General features: G+C 41.6%; 1 protein-coding gene across 5 annotated transcripts in view; it reads right to left on the bottom strand.

Annotated features, from left to right (window-relative positions):
• The window catches only part of RRAS2 (RAS related 2), a 213,995-nt gene that overhangs the window by 175,813 nt on the left and 17,039 nt on the right, over nucleotides 1-21,143 (bottom strand). The window lies entirely within an intron of this gene.

Here is a 21,143-nt window from a genome sequence, read left to right on the forward strand (position 1 = left end):
TGTATATATATATATATATATATATATATATATATATATATATATATATACACACACACACACATACACCCCCAGCAAAAAGAATACAACCCACTAAAGGCTCAGATGATGGTTAGCATTTTAGAGAAAATGCTATTGCACCCTTAATAGACAACCCGCAGGGGTCAACAAATCTGTTTATAATTCAGAAGCCAATAAAAATATTTAGGAGCCAGACAATGGTATTTGTATATCAATATATGGAGACTAACTCTAAAAGTTAGGAGCCAGTGGCTTCCTGGCTCCAGGGTTTGTCGAGCCCTGGACTACAGTATAGTGTACACAAAACATTTATATGCCCTGAGAAAACAAAACATTTGTGTGACTCGCTTTATTGCAGTGGTCTGAAACCAACCCGCAATATCTCTGAGGTACGCCAGTATTTAAATAACGAAAAGACTTTAAATATATACTGTAGTATTTGACAGTATACTACATACATATAAGACTGCATATACACTTTGTCTTCTCATACATAGAGAATATATAGGCATTCATTGGAGTAACCTGTATTTTAAAGGGGAAACATCGCCAGGAGTTTCTAATTTAAAAAGGAATATCCTCGATCTTAAAGGGACAGTAAAGTAAAAAATAAACTTAAATTGATTGTATAGAGCATAACACTTTAAACAACTTCCCAGTGTATTTCTATTATTAATCTTGCTTAGTTCTCTTGGTATCCTTTGTTAAAGAATAATCCTAGGTGAGATCAGGAGCATGTATACGTCTTTAGCCATTCTGCAACAATGTTTATAGCAAAGTTATACGTAGTTGCAAACAATGCTGCCTAGAATGACACACTATGGCAGCAGTGTTTGCAACTATGGGCAAAAGTTACTTTCCCCACAGGCGGACAGGTTTGCAAGTAGTGAACTTATCCGCCTAAAATTGTCACTTGTGATGCTGCATCGCACAGGGAAATTAAACATTGCATAAAAGTTTCAATGTCGCCCCCTGCCCTGGCACAACCAATTATACTAGGGTAGGGCTTGTCCCTCCCCCCGAATGACTGAGTGTCAGGGTGACTGATCTCACCACCTCTGAGGTGTTGCAGTGGGAAAAGAAGCCTTTTTTGCTTGTTAAATATGGACAGCAGTATAACATTGCTACTAATATTGTTGCAAACTCTGCTGCCAGGTATCTAAATACACGTGCACGCTCCTGAGCGCATCTACGATTACTCTTTAAAGGGACAGTCTACTCCAGAATGATTATTGTTTAAAAAGAAAAAGAATCCCTTTATTACCCATTCTCCAGTTTTGCAAAACTGTGATTACCTTGTATCTAAGTCTCTGCAGACTGCCCCCTTATTTCAGTTCTTTTGACAGACTTGCATTTTATCAACAGTTAATTGGGTGAAGCGCTAAATCTATCCTACTCAGCCTAACTAAATTAACTACCCCCTTCCTGGATAGCTTGAAATTCAAATATAACAAATAATATATATAGTTGGCGCTTGGAGCGGTAGGAATTATTGATATGTATGAGACTCTATATATATCAACCGTTAAAAAAAATGCTATTTCAGACGTTTTAATATTTCCAAAATTTATTTTGAAATTGTAGTATAAAACTGTAATCTAGTAAAAAGCACACATTCACTTCCAACTATAGTTGATCATTCAACACTCACACTTCCATATATACTGTGCACTTAAAATCACAATGTTAAACACATAAATATCTCAAAAATCTTAGTACAAATAATAGTATCCAATTTTCTCAAAGTTCAATAATGGCTCGTGCTTGATTTAAAATAGAATAATTCTCCAATGTAATGTATCCTTTTGATTATAAATGTAAGTTTATAACTTTAGGAAGTTCCCAACAAAAACCCGTTATATCAGGGCTGATTATCTTATAAGGTTCTCCAAAGTGGATTAACCGCTTTCAGCTGTCAGTGTTATCCCTGACACTGTTCACAATTTCTGTGTGGTATAGGAAGGTTCTCTCACCTTTTAGCGTATGTCCGTACAAGCGGTTAATGTAATCTCGATCCCTAGGTGACACAATGAGGCTGTCTTACCTCCTTCCCGTGTCTCCGTGTTAGCTGTCAGCCTTACTGTGTTAGCTGCATCCAGGTGGATACTTTTGGCTGCGCGCCCAGCCAACATTCTTTTGGCTGCCTCGCACAGCCAACGTTCCTTTGAGGATGCGTGTGCAACTGGCGACACCGACGGACACGTTACAAACGCGATTATAATATAGACAATCAGATGTATTTTCTTATAATTATATTATTTGTTTACTTAATGGTAAATATTTATCTCTATAGATTAAGAGGCACTGACATGTTGTAACGTACGGTCTACTGGGTCTAACCTGTTATGCAAAACAGGGGAATGGTACATAAAGGGATTATTTATCTTTTTAAACAATACAATTCTGGAGTCTCCCTTTAACAAAACTGGAGTTGCTCAGATATACACTGTCATTACAATGGGAAATGATTAACAAGCAGTTAAGATGCTACAAGTAAGGAATGTGCAGTATTTTGTGACAGGTCAGTGTCTGGCAGCAGCCAGGACAACAGCTGTGTGAGATATTTAGATCCAACCACAAGCAAACGGCTCCCACAATAACAGTGTCCTGGAGTCTGCTGGCATAACAGTATTTGTCTTTAAAAGAGGACTGTGCAATCCCCTAGCAACCAAGTATTAAAGGGACAATGTACTGTAAATTTGCTTTTACCTTAATTTGTTTCTAATGACTTGTTATACCAGTTGCAGAATATAAAATGTATGAGCAATCTTTATGTTTATTTTTGTATTTGAAATAGCTGGCTTTGTTCTTTGAAACCACAACTCATCAAAACGGGTGCTTGTAGGGAAATCAGATCTCCTTATTTTTTCACTTTCTGTACACATACACATGCTTCTTAATATTATCTATGTTTGTATACCAAAGCCTAATACTTAGAGAGAACAATTGAAAAATAACGTTTTATTGCTCATCTCTTCTACCTTCTACTGGGAGTGTAATTTTCTTTAGCCTATACATACAGTATAGAAACTTTTGGTATAGATAGGAATACCACAGGCAAAATCAGCTATTTCAACTTCCAAAATAAAGTAAAAAGAGCTATTTGAAGCTGGGTTCAGCCCAAAATACGTACAGCAATGCCATTTCCCTTTGCCTGAAGCTTTGCACATTTTTTATGAGGATCTTTTGTTTAATGGTTGTGCAAATAAAGTATATGTTTTATGCAAACTACTTCGCAACTGACTTCTCATTCACAGTAATTTCACTGCTTCTACGCAGTTTCCTCCTGCAGCGGTCACGTTGTGAGTCTCCTCAGTGTGACGACGCTGAAGCACACCGGAGGGAGAAAGGAGGAAAGCCGAGCGCCTGGTCTATTTAGCTGACCTATTTGTAAACAAATTCATACACTGGATCATTGAGACAAATCAAAAGGGGAGAAAAATGTAGGGTACACTGTCCCTTTAAGGCTTTTAAAGGGACATTCTATTGCATAAATAACTCTCTAATTCATTAGGGCATGTAATTTGTGCTGATAATCAGCTGTTGTAAATCATAAAAAGTATCTCTTCAAAAGCTTCCTCGTCAGCTTCTGTTTAACACACAATTTACATATTTTTCAGCAAATAGTAACAATAATCACCTGCATTTTACATTTAAAGGGACATTAAAGGGACACTGAACCCAAATTTTTTTCGTGATTCAGATAGAGCATGCAATTTTAAGCAACTTTCTAATTTACTCCTATTATCAAATTATCTTCATTCTCTTGGTATCTTTATTTGAAATGCAAGAATGCAAGTTTAGATGCCGACCCATTTTTGGTGAAAACACTGTGTTGTTCTTGCTGATTGGTGGATAAATTCACCCACCAATAAACAAGTGCTTTCCATGGTCTGAACCAAAAATAGCTTAGATGCCTTCTTTTTAAAGAAAGCAAGAGAACGAAGAAAAAATGATAATAGGAGTAAATTAGAAAGTTGCTTAAATTTGCATGCACTATCTGAATCACAAAAGAAAAAAATTGCGTTCAGTGTCCCTTTAAACACTAAATAAATGCTAGATAGAATGAAGCATTCAAATCAAAGAAAAGATTAGTCTGAAAATAACATCCCGGATTTTCGGATTCGGTTTCGGTCCAGAATTTCCATTTCGGTGCATCACTAAAATAAATAATGAAAGTATACTGCAGACTTATATATATACATACATACACACGATTTATCATTTTATATTACCATCTCAAAGTGTTTAATGTCCCTTTAATACTAGGCGACTGTAGTTTTTGAAGGAAAAAGGAAACATCAACACGAAAATCATATATATAAAAACAGCTGTCAGTTTTGTGCGTAAGGCTTCTAACTATTACAAACCCGTCAAGTTAAACACAGGTTAGGAGCGTGGGTTTGAGAGTTTTGCTGAATAGTTTGGAGAGTTTTTTTCTTGATTTTTTTTTGTTTTGTAATTTTCCCTTTTTTAAACTGTACAATCATGTGTGAAATGTCAGAGGTTTAATATAGATAATTTCTAACATTTTAGCACATTTTTGGTTCTGCAGCCGTTACATAATTTGTACAATGCAAACTTGGCGCCTATTATGGTTTATCAGATCCAATTGTTGTCAAATGCAATCGATAATACTGAACCTCTGCTGATAATTAGTAAGCACTAAAGGGAATGTAAAGTAATAATTAAACTTAAATGGACTGGATAGAGCATGACATTTTAAACAACTTTCCAATTTACTTTTGTTATCAGGTTTGCTTAGTTCTCTTGGTATCCTTTATTAAAGAGTAATCCTAGGAGAGCTCAGGAGCGTGCACGTGACTCTAGCCATCTGGCAGCAGTGTTTGCAACATTGTTTATAGTAATGTTATACATAGACTGCTAAAGACATGTGCACCCTCCTGAGCTATCTGCCTACCTAGCTTTACAAGTGAACAAAGAGAATTTGATAATAGAAGTAAATTGGATATTTGTTTAAAATCACTGCTCTATCTGAATCATAAAAGTTTAATTTTGACTTTACTTTACCTTAATCGAAATAATCTATAATATGTTAATTTCTGAGAGATGTTAAAGGGACATGAAATCCAAAATGTTTTTTTCATAATTCAGAAAGAGAACAGAGATTTAAACAACTTTACAATTTACGTCTTTTGATCTAATTTTCTGCAATTTCTTGGTATTCTTTGTTGAAGAAGCATTGTATTACAGGAGGCTCCATTTATGAAGCAGCGAATGCTGCTTCTGAGGCCCATCGAAACAGAAGTAAAGAAGCAGCAGTCATAAGACCGCTGCTCCTTAAATTCTCCATCACCTTTTAGGTGACGAATTGAAATCATCCTGATCCGGATGATTGACAGCCCCTGGTAGCGGCCGTTTATCCCGGATGACTGACAGCTCCTGCTAGCGGCCGTTTATCCCGGATGACTAACAGTCCCTGCTAGCGGCCGTTTATCCCGGATGACTGACAGCCCTGCTAGCGGCCGTTTATCCCGGATGACTGACAGCCCCTGCTAGCGGCCGTTTATCCCGGATGACTGACAGCCCTGCTAGCGGCCGTTTATCCCGGATGACTGACAGCTCCTGCTAGCGGCCGTTTATCCCGGATGACTAACAGTCCCTGCTAGCGGCCGTTTATCCCGGATGACTGACAGCCCTGCTAGCGGCCGTTTATCCCGGATGACTGACAGCCCCTGCTAGCGGCCGTTTATCCCGGATGACTGACAGCCCTGCTAGCGGCCGTTTATCCCGGATGACTGACAGCCCCTGCTAGCGGCCGTTTATCCCAGATGACTGGCAGCCCCTGCTAGAGGCTGTTTGCTTGTGCAATGATGAATATGGACAGCGTATGCTGTCGGCATTTAGCAATGTCGAGCAAACATGATTCGCTATAGCGAATCATGTCCCCTCGACATTTTATAAATCTACCCCATTGAGTGAGCTGACATGAGGCATATATGTGCAGCCACCAATCAGAAGCTCCTAGCCTACCTAGGTAGCCTTTTCAACAAAGAATACAAAAAGAACAAAACCAATTAGACAATAGAAGTAAAATGGAAAGTTGTTTTTAAAATCACATGTTCTATCTGAATCATAAAAGAAAAAAATTGGGTTTCATGTCCCTTTAACTATTAAAATGGAAAATGTCAGCGTCCAAGATAAGAGGGAGGTGTATGAAATGTATTTAGTGTTCCTTTAAGTAAAGTCCTGATTGAGGCTAACAAGCAGTGCAGCTCCCTAGCAAAACACAGTCGTGATGGGCAGCTTTGAGCAAAAGCCACTCCTGATTGGCTGACCAGATGTTTTCAGTTTGGGAGCTGCAATGGTTGCTCTGTTTTAGTGCGAGTAATCCAAAGAATATCAAAGAAGAACATGTCATTTTTGTATTAGAATATCCCTTTAATTTACACTCTCACAACAGCAATATTTTCTGAATCTGCTGCCAGAAATATTTCAGTAAGCACTAAATTAATTTAAACACAGCAGTGGCCGGGCGATTCCATAAATGCACACACTTGACAAATAACCACGCATGAGTCGGCGGGTTCTAGTTGATAAAATGCACTTATTTGTCTCTTGTGATTGGCTAAATAGATGTGTTCACTTGACAAATAACCACGCATGAATCGGCGGGTTCTAGTTGATAAAATGCACTTATTTGTCTCTTGTGATTGGCTAACTAGATGTGTTCACTTGACAAATAACCACGCATGAGTTGGCTGGTTCTAGTTGATAAAATGCGCTTATTTGTCTCTTGTGATTGGCTAACTAGATGTGTTCACTTGACAAATAATCAGGCATGAGTCGGCGGGTTCTAGTTGATAAAATGCACTTATTTATCTCTTGTGATTGGCTCTCTTGTGATTGGCTAACTAGATGTGTTCACTTGACAAATAATCAGGCATGAGTCGGCGGGTTCTAGTTGATAAAATGCACTTATTTGTCTCTTGTGATTGGCTAACAAGATGTGTTCACTTGACAAAAAATCAGGCATGAGTCGGAGGGTTCTAGTTGATAAAATGCACTTATTTGTCTCGTGATTGGCTAACTAGATGTGTTCACTTGACAAATAACCACGTATGAGTCGGCGGGTTCTAGTTGATAAAAACAGAATTTATATCTTACCTGATAAATTCCTTTCTCCTACGGTGTGTCCGGTCCACGGCTTCATCCTTACTTGTGGGAATATTCTCTTCCCTAACAGGAAATGGCAAAGAGGCACACAGCAAAAGCTGTCCATATAGCCCCTCCTCTGGCCCCGCCCCCCAGTCATTTGACCGACGGTTAGGAGAAAAAGGAGAAACTATAGGGTGCCGTGGTGACTGTAGTGTATAGAGATAAAAAAATTAAGCCTGACAAAAAGCCAGGGCGGGCCGTGGACCGGACACACCGTAGGAGAAAGGAATTTATCAGGTAAGATATAAATTCTGTTTTCTCCTACATAGGTGTGTCCGGTCCACAGCTTCATCCTTACTTGTGGGAACCAATACCAAAGCTTTAGGACACGGATGAAGGGAGGGAACAAGTCAGGCAACCTAAACGGAAGGTACCACGGCTTGCAAAACCTTTCTCCCAAAAACAGCCTCCGAAGAAGCAAAAGTATCGAATTTGTAAAATTTGGTAAAAGTGTGCAGTGAAGACCAAGTCGCTGCCTTACAGATCTGATCAACAGAAGCCTCGTTCTTGAAGGCCCATATGGAAGCCACAGCCCTAGTAGAGTGGGCTGTAATTCGTTCAGGAGGCTGCCGTCCGGCAGTCTCATAAGCCAATCGGATTATGCTTTTCAGCCAAAAGGAAAGAGAGGTAGCAGTAGCTTTCTGCCCTCTCCTCTTACCAGAATAAACGACAAACAAGGAAGAAGTCTGTCTAAAATCCTTAGTTGCTTCTAAGTAGAATTTTAAAGCACGGACCACATCTAGGTTGTGTAACAAACGTTCCTTCTTTGAAGCTGGGTTCGGACACAGAGAAGGAACAACTATTTCCTGGTTAATATTCCTGTTGGAAACCACTTTTGGAAGAAAACCAGGCTTGGTACGTAAAACTACCTTATCTGTATGGAACACCAGATAGGGAGAAGTACACTGCAAAGCAGACAATTCAGAAACTCTTCTAGCAGAAGAAATAGCAACCAAAAACAGAACTTTCCAAGATAGTAACTTAATATCTATGGAATGTAAAGGTTCAAACGGAACCCCTTGAAGAACTGAAAGAACTAAATTTAGACTCCATGGAGGAGTCATGGGTCTGTAGACAGGCTTGATTCTAACTAACGCCTGTACAAACACCTGTACATCTGGCACGGCTGCCAGACGTTTGTGCAACAAAACAGACAGAGCAGATATCTGTCCTTTTAAAGAGCTAGCTGACAAACCTTTATCCAAACCCTCTTGGAGAAAGGAAAGTATTCTCGGAATTTTGATTTTACTCCAAGAAAATCCTTTGGAATCGCACCAACGGATATATTTTTGCCATATCTTATGGTAAATTTTCCTAGTCACCGGTTTTCTGGCTTGAACCAGAGTATCTATAACCGAATCTGAAAACCCACGCTTAGATCGAATCAAGCGTTCAATTTCCAAGCAGTCAGTTGCAGAGAGACTAGATTTGGGTGTCTGAATGGACCTTGTACTAGAAGATCCTGCCTCAAAGGTAGCTTCCATGGTGGAACCGATGACATATTCACCAGGTCTGCATACCAAGTCCTGCGTGGCCATGCAGGAGCTATTAGAATCACCGAGGCCTTCTCCTGTTTGATCCTGGCTACAAGCCTGGGAAGGAGAGGAAACGGTGGAAACGCATAAGCCAGATTGAACGACCAGGGCGCCACTAATGCATCCACCAGTGCCGCCTTGGGATCTCTGGATCTGGACCCGTAGCGAGGAACCTTGAAGTTCTGACGAGACGCCATCAGATCCATATCCGGAATGCCCCATAGTTGGGTTAACTGGGCAAAGACCTCCGGGTGAAGTTCCCACTCCCCCGGATGGAAGGTCTGACGACTCAGATAGTCCGCTTCCCAGTTGTCCTCCTGGGATGTGAATTGCAGATAGATGGCAGGAGTGATCTTCCGCCCAATTGATGATCTTGGAGACCTCTCTCATCGCTAAGGAACTCTTTGTTCCCCCCTGATGATTGATGTACGCTACAGTCGTCATGTTGTCCGACTGAAATCTTATGAACCTGGCCTTCGCTAGTTGAGGCCAAGCCAGGAGCGCATTGAATATCGCTCTCAGTTCCAAAATGTTTATCGGGAGAAGAGACTCTTCCCGAGACCATAGACCCTGAGCTTTCAGAGAGTCCCAGACCGCGCCCCAGCCCAGGAGGCTGGCGTCGGTCGTAACAATGACCCACTCCGGTCTGCGGAAACTCATTCCCTGAGACAGGTGATCCTGAGTCAACCACCAGAGGAGCGAATCCCTGGTTACCTGGTCTACTTGAATTTGGGGAGACAAGTCCGTATAATCCCCATTCCACTGTTTGAGCATGCACAGCTGCAAAGGTCTTAAATGAATTCGAGCAAAAGGAACCACGTCCATTGCTGCAACCATTAGTCCGATTACTTCCATGCACTGAGCTATGGAGGGTTGAGGAATAGAATGAAGAACTCGACAAGCGTTTAGAAGCTTTAACTTTCTGACCTCTGTCAGGAAAATCTTCATTTCCACAGAATCTATTATTGTTCCCAGAAAAGGAACCCTTGTGGACGGGGACAGGGAACTTTTTTCTATGCTCACCTTCCACCCGTGAGATCTGAGAAAGGCCAACACAATGTCTGTATGAGCTCTTGCTTTGGAAAGAGACGACGCTTGGATTAGAATGTCGTCTAGGTAAGGTGCCACAGCAATGCCCCTCGGCCTTAGGACCGCTAGAAGGGACCCTAGCACCTTTGTGAAAATTCTGGGAGCAGTGGCTAAACTGAAAGGAAGAGCCACGAACTGGTAATGTTTGTCCAGAAAGGCGAACCTCAGGAACTGATGATGAGTTTTGTGGATAGGGATATGCAGATACGCATCCTTTAAGTCCACGGTAGTCAAATATTGACCCTCCTGGATTGTTGGCAAGATCGTTCGAATGGTTTCCATTTTGAAAGATGGAACTCTGAGGAACTTGTTTAATATCTTTAAATCCAGAATTGGCCTGAAAGTTCCCTCTTTTTTGGGGACTACAAACAGGTTCGAGTAAAAGCCTAGACCTTGTTCCACTGAGGGAACTGGGTTTATCACTCCCATCTTTAATAGGTCTCCTACGCAATGTAAGAATGCCTGTTTCTTTATCTGGTCTGAAGATAAGCGAGACATGTGGAACCTTCCCCTTGGAGGAAGTTCCTTGAACTCTAGAAGATATCCCTGGGAGACTATTTCTAGTGCCCAGGGATCCGGAACATCTCTTGCCCAAGCCTGAGCAAAGAGAGATAATCTGCCCCCTACTAGATCCGGTCCCGGATGGGGGGCTACCCCTCCATGCTGTCTTGGTAGCAGCAGCAGGCTTCTTGGCCTGTTTACCCTTGTTCCAGCCTTGCACAGGTTTCCATGCAGGTTTGGGCTGGGCAGCATTGCCCTCTTGTCTAGAGGCTGCAGAGTTAGAAGCCGGTCCGTTCCTGAAATTGCGAAAGGAAGGAAAATTAGACTTGTTCTTAGCCTTGAAAGGTCTATCTTGTGGGAGGGCATGGCCCTTTCCCCTAGTGATGTCTGAAATAATCTCCTTCAATTCCGGCCCAAAAAGGGTCTTACCTTTGAAAGGAATATTAAGTAATTTAGTCTTGGACGACACATCTGCCGACCAGGATTTTAGCCAAAGCGCCCTGCGCGCCACTATAGCAAATTCTGAGTTTTTCGCCGCTAATTTCGTTATTTGAAAAGCGGCATCCAATATAAAGGAATTAGCTAACTTAAGTGCGTGAATTCTGTCCATGACTTCATCATATGAAGTCTCCTTCTGGAGCGAGCTTTCTAATTCCTCGAACCAAAAAGACGCCGCTGAGGTGACAGTAATAATGCACGCAATTGGTTGAAGAAGGAGACCTTGCTGAACAAAAATCTTTTTAAGCAATCCTTCCAATTTTTTATCCATAGGATCTTTGAAAGCGCAACTGTCCTCTATAGGAATAGTTGTGCGCTTTGCTAACGTTGAAACTGCCACCTCAACCTTAGGGACCGTCTGCCATGCGTCCCTTCTGGGGTCTACAATGGGGAACATTTTCTTAAATATAGGAGGTGGGACAAATGGTATACCTGGCTTCTCCCATTCCTTATTCACTATGTCCGCTACCCTCTTGGGTATCGGAAAAGCATCAGCGTGCACTGGGACCTCTAAGAATTTGTCCAATTTGCACAACTTCTCTGGGATAACCAAAGAATCACAATCATCCAGAGTAGCTAGTACCTCCTTAAGCAGGGCGCAGAGATGTTCTAGCTTAAATTTATCCACTACTGCTGTTAATTGCTGCATAGTAACAAGCATTGGCGCGCTAGATGTACTAGGTATCGCCTGCGCGGGCAAAACTGGTGTAGACACAGAAGGAGAGGATGTAGAACTATCCCCACTACCTTCATTAGAAGAATCATCTTGGGCAATTTTATTAAATGTGACAGTATTGTCCTTACTTTGTTTGGACACCATGGCACAATTATCACATACACTTGAAGGGGGGACCACCTTGGTCTCTATACACACAGAACATAAGCTATCTGATGGTACAGACATGTTAGGCAGATTCAGGCAGGTTATTAATGCAATAAAAACGATTTTAAACAAAACCGTTACTGTCTCTTTAAATAATAAAATGACACACTTTATTTCTGAATGTTCAAAAAACTATGAAGGCAATATCCGATTTTTATAAAATTTATACCCCAGTGTCTTAATGCTTTGAAAGTATTGCACACCAAATATGAAGTCTCTAGACCCTTAAACCGGAGCTAATTGTTCACTTTAACCGGTTTTACACACTACAGTCCCTGCTACAGCCTTTGCTGCAGCTTTTACCTTCCTTAGGGGTTATTCACCACAGAAATAAGCCTTCCGGAGTCTGTTTCTTATCCACAGGACCCTCTCACATGAAGCTGCGTGCACTGCCTTTGATATTAACTGCGCAACTGAGGCGCGAAAATGAGGCCTCCTCCCTCTGCATACTAGAGTGAAGGGGCCTTCCTTACTAGATTAGGCGTCTAAACCAATGTCAGGAATAATTAAAACGTTCCCCAAAGTGTATTTATGTTCACAAGACATTAGAAAAGCCATAAAAAACAAAATTTATGCTTACCTGATAAATGTATTTCTCTTGTGGTGTATCCAGTCCACGGATCATCCATTACTTGTGGGATATTCTCCTTCCCAACAGGAAGCTGCAAGAGGATCACCCACAGCAGAGCTGTATATATAGCTCCTCCCCTAACTGCCACCTACCAGTCATTCGACCGAAGACAAGCAAGAGAAAGGAGAAACTATAGGGTGCAGTGGTGACTGTAGTTTAAAAATAAAAAACACCTGCCTTAAAATGACAGGGCGGGCCGTGGACTCGATACACCACAAGAGAAATACATTTATCAGGTAAGCATAAATTTTGTTTTCTCTTGTAAGGTGTATCCAGTCCACGGATCATCCATTACTTGTGGGATACCAATACCAAAGCTATAGGACACGGATGAAGGGAGGGACAAGGCAGGCGCTTTAACGGAAGGCACCACTGCCTGTAAGACCTTTCTCCCAAAAATAGCCTCCGAAGAAGCAAAAGTATCAAATGTATAGAATTTAGAAAAAGTATGAAGCGAAGACCAAGTCGCCGCCTTACAAATCTGTTCAACAGAAGCCTCATTCTTAAAAACCCATGTGGAAGCTACCGCTCTAGTAGAATGAGCTGTAATTCTTTCAGGAGGCTGTTGGCCAGCAGTCTCATAAGCTAAGCGGATTATACTTCTTAGCCAAAAAGATAGAGGAGTTGCCGAAGCCTTTTGGCCTCTCCTCTGTCCAGAGTAGACGACAAACAATGCAGATGTTTGACGAAAATCTTTAGTAGCTTGTAAATAAAACTTTAAAGCGCGAACCACGTCAAGATTGTGTAATAGACGTTCCTTCTTTGAAGAAGGATTAGGACACAGTGACGGAACAACAATCTCCTGATTGATATTTTTATTAGATACCACTTTAGGCAGAAAACCAAGTTTGGTACATAACACTACCTTATCTGCATGGAAAATGAGATAAGGGGAATCACGTTGTAAAGCAGATAACTCCGAAACTCTTTGAGCCGAGGAGATAGCTACTAAAAACAGAACTTTCCAAGATAAGAGCTTAATATCTATGGAATGCAAAGGTTCAAACGGAACCCCTTGAAGAACTTTAAGAATTAAATTTAAACTCCATGGCGGAGCAACAGGTTTAAAAACAGGCTTGATTCTAACCAGAGCCTGACAAAACGCCTGAACATCTGGAACCTCAGCCAGACGTTTGTGCAAAAGAATAGACAGAGCATAAATCTGTCCCTTTAAGGAACTAGCTGATAAACCCTTCTCCAATCCTTCTTGGAGAAAAGATAATATCCTAGGAATCCTGACTTTACTCCATGAGCAACCCTTGGATTCACACCAATGAAGATATTTACACCATATCTTATGATAGATTTTCCTGGTGACAGGCTTTCGCGCCTATATTAAGGTATCAATGACCGACTCGGAGAAACCACACTTTGATAAAATCAAGCGTTCAATCTCCAAGCAGTCAGACACAGTCCATGGTGGAGAGGATGACATGTCCACCAGATCTGCATACCAAGTCCTGCGAGGCCATGCAGGTGCTATCAAAATTACAGAAGCTCTCTCCTGTTTGATCTTGGCAATCAGACGAGGGAGCAGAGGAAACAGTGGAAACACATAAGCCAGTTTGAAGGACCAAGGCACTGCTAGAGCATCTATCAGTGCTGCCTTGGGATCCCTGGACCTGGAACCGTAACAAGGAAACTTGGCGTTCTGACGAGACGCCATGAGATCCAGTTCTGGTTTGCCCCAAAGTTGAATCAACTGTGCAAATACCTCCGGATGGAGCTCCAACTCCCCCGGATGAAAAGTCTGTTGACTTAGAAAATCCGCCTCCCAGTTCTCTACTCCTGGGATATGGATAGCTGATAGATGGCAAGAGTGAATCTCTGCCCATCGAATTATCTTTGAAACCTCCAACATTGCTAGGGAACTCCTTGTTCCCCCTTGATGGTTGATGTAAGCTACAGTCGTGATGTTGTCCTAGTGAAATCTGATGAACCTGACCGCAGCTAGCTGAGGCCAAGCCTGAAGAGCATTGAATATCACTCTTAGTTCCAGAATGTTTATCGGAAGGAGTGCTTCCTCCTGAGTCCACGATCCCTGAGCCTTCAGGGAGTTCCAGACTGCACCCCAGCCCAGAAGGCTGGCATCTGTTGTTACTATTGTCCAATCTGGCCTGCGGAAGGTCATACCTTTGGACAGATGGACACGAGATAGCCACCAGAGAAGAGAATCCCTGGTCTCTTGATCCAGATTTAGTAGAGGGGACAAATCCGTGTAATCCCCATTCCACTGACTGAGCATGCAGAGTTGCAGCGGTCTGAGATGTAGGCGTGCAAACGGCACTATGTCCATTGCCGCTACCATTAAGCCGATTACTTCCATACACTGAGCCACTGAAGGGCGAGAAGTAGAATAAAGAACACGGCAGGAATTTAGAAGTTTTGACAACCTGGCCTCTGTCAGGTAAATCTTCATTTCTACACACTCTTGTGAGAGGGGATAGAGAACTCTTCTTTTCGTTCACTTTCCACCCATGAGACCTCAGGAATGCCAGAACAATGTCCGTATGGGACTTGGCAATTTGGAAATTCGACGCCTGTATCAGAATGTTGTATAAGTAAGGGGCTACTGCTATGCCCCGCAGCCTTAGGACCGCCAGAAGTGACCCCAGAACCTTCGTAAAGATTCTTGGTGCCGTAGCTAACCCAAAGGGAAGAGCCACAAACTGGTAATGCCTGTCTAGGAAGGCGAACCCGAGAAACCGATGATGATCTTTGTGTATCGGAATGTGAAGATAAGCATTCTTTAAGTCCACGGTAGTCATGTATTGACCCTCCTGGATCATAGGTAGGATGGTTCGAATAGTCTCCATCTTGAAAGATGGGACCCTGAGAAATTTGTTTAGGATCTTGAGATCTAAGATTGGTCTGAAGGTTCTCTCTTTCTTGGGAACCACAAAGAGATTTGAATAGAAGCCTTGCCCCTGTTCCTCCTTTGGAACTGGGTGGATCACTCCCATAACTAGGAGGTCTTGAACACAATGTAAGAATGCCTCTCTCTTTATCTGGTCTGCAGATAATTGTGAGAGGTGAAATCTTCCTTTTGGGGAAGAAGCTTTGAAGTCCAGAAGATATCCCTGGGACACAATTTCCAATGCCCAGGGATCCTGGACATCTCTTGCCCAAGCCTGGGCGAAGAGAGAAAGTCTGCCCCCTACTAGATCCGTTACCGGATCGGGGGCTGATCTTTCATGCTGTCTTAGAGGCAGCAGCAGGCTTCTTGGCCTGCTTACCTTTGTTCCAGGCCTGGTTAGGTCTCCAGACCGGCTTGGACTGGGCAAAATTTCCCTCTTGTTTTGCATTATAGGGAGTTGATGCCGCGCTCGTCTTAAAGTTTCGAAAGGCACGAAAATTAGTTTGTTTGGTCCTTAATTTATTAGACCTATCCTGAGGAAGGGCATGACCTTTTCCTCCAGTAATGTTGAGAAGCTTAGACTTTGAAGTAACGTCAGCTGACCAGGATTTAAGCCATAGCGCCCTACGCGCCTGTATAGCAAAACCTGAGTTCTTAGCCGTTAGCTTGGTTAAATGAACAACGGCGTCAGAAACAAATGAATTGGCTAGCTTAAGCGCTTTAAGCTTGTCAAGAATATCATCCAATGGAGTTTCTACCTGTAAGGCCTCTTCCAGAGACTCAAACCAGAAGGCCGCAGCAGCAGTGACCGGGGCAATGCATGCAAGAGGCTGGAGAATAAAACCTTGTTGAATAAACATTTTCTTAAGGTAACCCTCTAATTTTTTATTCATTGGATCTAGGAAAGCACAACTGTCCTCGACGGGAATAGTTGTACGCTTAGCTAGGGTAGAAACTGCTCCCTCCACCTTAGGGACCGTTTGCCATAAGTCCCGTGTAGCGGCATCTATTGGAAACATTTTCTTAAAAATAGGATGGGGAGAGAACGGCACACCTGGTCTATCCCATTCCTTAGCAATAATTTCTGAAAACCTTTTAGGTATTGGAAAAACATCAGTGTAAACAGGCACTGCATAGTATTTATCCAATCTACACAATTTCTCTGGCACTATAATGGTGTCACAGTCATCCAGAGTAGCTAAAACCTCCCTGAGCAACACACAGAGGTGTTCAAGCTTAAATTTAAATGTAGGCATATCAGAATCAGGTTGAAGCATCTTCCCTGAGTCAGAAAAATCACCCACAGAAAGAAGCTCTCCTGCCTCAGCTTCTGCATATTGTGAGGGGATATCAGAAATAGCTACTAAAGCGTCAGAGAGCTCTGTATTTTTTCTAGTCCCAGAGCTGTCTCACTTTCCTTGTAACCCTGGTAGTTTGGACAATACCGCTGTAAGGGTATGATCCATAACTGCCGCCATGTCTTGTAAAGTAAACGCCATGGGCGCGCTAGATGTACTTGGCGCCACTTGAGCGGGAGTCCCTTGAGCAGGAGTCAAAGGTTCTGACACGTGGGGCGAGTTAGTCGGCATAACTTTCCCCTTGTCAATTTCCTCTGGTGATAAATCTTTTAAAGACAGAATATGATCTTTATAACTTAAAGTAAAATCAGTACATTTGGCACACATTCTAAGAGGGGGTTCCACAATGGCTTCTAAACATAATGAACAAGGAGTTTCCTCTATGTCAGACATGTTTAAACAGACTAGCAATGAGACCAGCAAGCTTGAAAAACACTTTGATAAATGTAAACAAGCAAAAAATAAAAACGGTACTGTGCCTTTAAGAGAAACAAATTTTGTCCGAAATTGAAAAACAGTTATAAAAAGCAGTAAATCTTACGAAATTTTTACAGTGTGTATAATAGACTAACAGAGCATTGCACCCACTTGCAAATGGATGATTAACCCCTTAGTTTCAAAACCGGATTAAAAAAAAACGATATAAACGTTTTTTAACAGTCACAACAAACTGCCACAGCTCTGCTGTGGCCCTACCTGACCATACAACGACTTTTGAAGGCACAAAAACCCTTTGTAGAGGTCCTAAGTGTTCAGGGGACTCCTTCAGGGAAGCTGGAAGTCTCAAGCTGCAAAAACTACTGCACGATTTAGGCCTGAAATTAGGCCCCTCCCAACCTGTACTCACAGTGAGAGGGCCATAAAAAACTATCCCTAGGCAAAATCTAGCCAGCCATGTGGAAAAAACTGGGCCCCAATAAAGTTTTATCACCAATATGTAGAAAAAAACGTTTAAACACTTCGAGCAAACGTTATCTTATTTTCAGTAATGTGAGAAAGTAATAAGAATATTACCTTTTACAGCAAGCATGATACTAGTCGTTATTAAATCACTGTAATCAGGCTTACCTTAAATAAATCCGGTATTAACAGCATTTTCTAGAATATTCATTTCTCTCGAAAAATTTAAACTGCACATACCTCATAGCAGGAGACCCTGCACGCCATTCCCCCAGCTGAAGTTACCTCATCTCTTCAGTTATGTGTGAGAACAGCAATGGATCTTAGTTGCAACCTGCTAAGATCATCAAAAACCACAGGCAGACTCTTCTTCAACTTTCTGCCTGAGGCTAAAACAGTACAACTCCGGTACCATTTGAAAATAATAAACTTTTGATTGAAGATAAACTACATAAATTCATCACATCTCTCTAGCTACTTCCTATCTTGTCGAGAGCTGCAAGAGAATGACTGGTAGGTGGCAGTTAGGGGAGGAGCTATATAGACAGCTCTGCTGTGGGTTATCCTCTTGCAGCTTCCTGTTGGGAAGGAGAATATCCCACAAGTAATGGATGATCCATGGACTGGATACACCTTACAAGAGAAATGTGATATAAGTCAATCGATTTGGCCCACAACAGTGTCTACCAGTACAAAGCCCAAAAAAATAAGCCTGTAATCTTTTACTCAGTCTAAGAAAATGGCTTACCGGTCCCCTGAGGGAAAAACTGACAGTCTTCTAGCATTACCATGTGTTGTTAGAAAAGAGACTGGTCATACCTGGAGCAGATGAGTCTGCAAACTGTTACCCCCAACTGAAGTTCTCTGGTCTCAACAGTCCTGCGTGGTAACAGCAATGGATTCTAGTTACTTGTGCTAAAATCATATTCCTCTTTAACAGAAATCTTCATCACTTTCTGTTGTAGAGTAAATAGTACAAACCGGCACTATTTTAAAATAACAAACTCTTGATAGAAGAAATAAAAACTACAACTAAACACCACAAACTCTTTACCATCCCCGTGGAGATGCTACTTGTTCAGAGCGGCAAAGAGAATGACTGGGGGGCGGGGCCAGAGGAGGGGCTATATGGACAGCTTTTGCTGTGTGCCTCTTTGCCATTTCCTGTTAGGGAAGAGAATATTCCCACAAGTAAGGATGAAGCCGTGGACCGGACACACCTATGTAGGAGAAATGCACTTATTTGTCTCTTGTGATTGGCTAACTAGATGTGTTCACTTGACAAATAATCAAGCATAAGTCGGCGGGTTCTAGTTGATAAAATGCACTTATTTGTCTCTTGTGATTGGCTAACTAGATGTGTTCACTTGACAAATAATCAGCCATGAGTCGGAGGGTTCTAGTTGATAAAATGTAGGAATCCAAAAATGAATTCCTCTTCTCTCTCCATTATCTTTCTCCTTGATCTGCAGAACAGGACATGTAAAAAAGCCCATACCTTAGTGTAGCTGGTAACTTTGAAGTCTGGGGGGTTTTACAGCAACAAACTGGGAGATGTACAGCAGCTCTCCCCCATAACCACCAATACCAGGAGTACTTGGATACCTTGTTATGAACATAGTTTATAAGCTGTTAATTAGAATCTGGGTTAGATTCACCAAGACACTACCATATAAAACAGGGGTGTATTTTGACCTAGGCCAACTAGATCTGTGCCTAGGGGAGCAGCAGATATAAAAAATCGGTGTCCTTTGTCTTTGTTAAACAGAGATTACAACATTTTCACAAAACTGCTTTATTTTAGATTAATTAAGGTTGCCAGTGATTTAATCAGCACCCTGGGCAGCACTTGCTGATTGGTGGCTACATTTAGCCACCAATCAGCAGGCTCTACCTAGATACAGACCAAACATGGGCAGGCTCCCAAGCTTTACATTCTTTCTTTTCAAATAAAGATACCAAGTACTGTATGTGTGTATTGTATGTATTTTTGGGGCCAACAAACCCATTGGCTCCTAGAATTTTACCCCTGGCTCCTAACTTCTTGGGTTATTCTCCATATATCTATATACAAATACCACGGTATGGCTCCTAAATTTTAAACAGATTTGTCATATTTTATTTTTCTGTTGTAAAATGAGTTTCACTACCTTGGTAAACAGGAGTGTTCCTCTGACATCTCTCAGGTTTTCTCACAAGTCTCATCTTATACAATGCAATGACCGATAGAAAAAACATGTATGCAATGTTAGAAGTAAATATGAGATACAGAATGCTGATAACAGCATTATTCAATTTGTATGGGCTCTAAAAACAAAGTTATCAGTGCTGGAGACTCCATGACAAATTCACTCTCCCTGCCAGATTCTCCATTGCAGAGAGCATCATTACTTTTTATGGGAGGTAGCTGGTAACTCGTGTACGCTGCTTAATTTACAGTGATCCTATCGTCCGTGATTAGTTGCACATTGCGGGCGAACTAACAACTGTGTGTACCTGTATGATTGTGATAGAAAGTCATGGATCCTTCAGACTCTGAGGTGCAAAGCGTGGAACGCCAATTATAGAAACTCTTATTTGTATCCCATCTCCTAAAGCTGACCTGCTAGAGAGAAGTGAATAATAATAATAATAATAATAATAATAATAATAATGTTATTTTGTCAATATCCGAATATCCATTTTAGAAAAAAAAAATTCCAATACTTTTTAAAATGCTCTAACTCATCCTTAGGTTTTTTTAATGGGTGTGCTACTGAGTTACTTTTGTTTTGAAAAACCCAGCAAATCTTCTAACAAAATGACAATTTTAAATTATTTTAAAACATCCCCTTTTGAATGCAGAAATTCTGCAATGCAGCGCTTAGATACTGATATAGAACAAGCATTGAAAAAACATTAAGGATCCTTTTTAAACTGGTGGGAAAAATTGTGTGTGAAAGTTTAAGTTTTGCAATACAGACAATGGCCTCTATTTAACAAGCTCCGAATGGAGCTTGATGGCCCCTGTTTCTGGCGAGTCTTCAGGCTCGCCTGAAACAGCAGTTATGAAGCAGCGGTCGCAAAGATCGCTGCTCCATAACCCTGTCCGCCTGCTCTGAGCAGGCGGGCAGACATCGCCGGAAATCAACCCGATCGAGTACGATCGGGTTGATTGACACCCCCCTGCTGGCGGCCGATTGGCCGCGAGTCTGCAGGGGGCGGCGTTGCACCAGCAGCTCTTGTGAGCTGCTGGTGCAATGCTGAATATTCAGCGAGGTCTATCGGACCTGATCCGCACTGTCGGATCAGGTCCGACAGATCTTGATAACTTGGGGCCAAAGTATTCCTCATTAGATAATGGCTTAATAAAGAAGAAAATACAAGAAAATATCATTCTAGAAATATTGTTGCTTATTTTAGTGACACGGTGGGAATGATTCGCATGAACAGTAACTGCTCTACCACATAAATCCCTTATGTTTAACCACACTGATATAGATCAGCTCATGTGCAATATGACAACAAACAAGCGAGTGTATAAGTTATATAACCACAGGAGTAAATTTATACAAATAAACAAGTAGAACCAAAACATTAAAGGGATAGGAAAGTCAAAACTAAACTGGCATGAATCAGATAGAGCACGTCATTTCCAAACACTTTTTATTTCACTTCTATTTTCAAATGTGCTTTGTTCTCTTGGTATCTC

This window comes from Bombina bombina, chromosome 7 (genome assembly GCF_027579735.1).
Source record: "Bombina bombina isolate aBomBom1 chromosome 7, aBomBom1.pri, whole genome shotgun sequence".
NCBI lineage: Eukaryota > Metazoa > Chordata > Amphibia > Anura > Bombinatoridae > Bombina > Bombina bombina.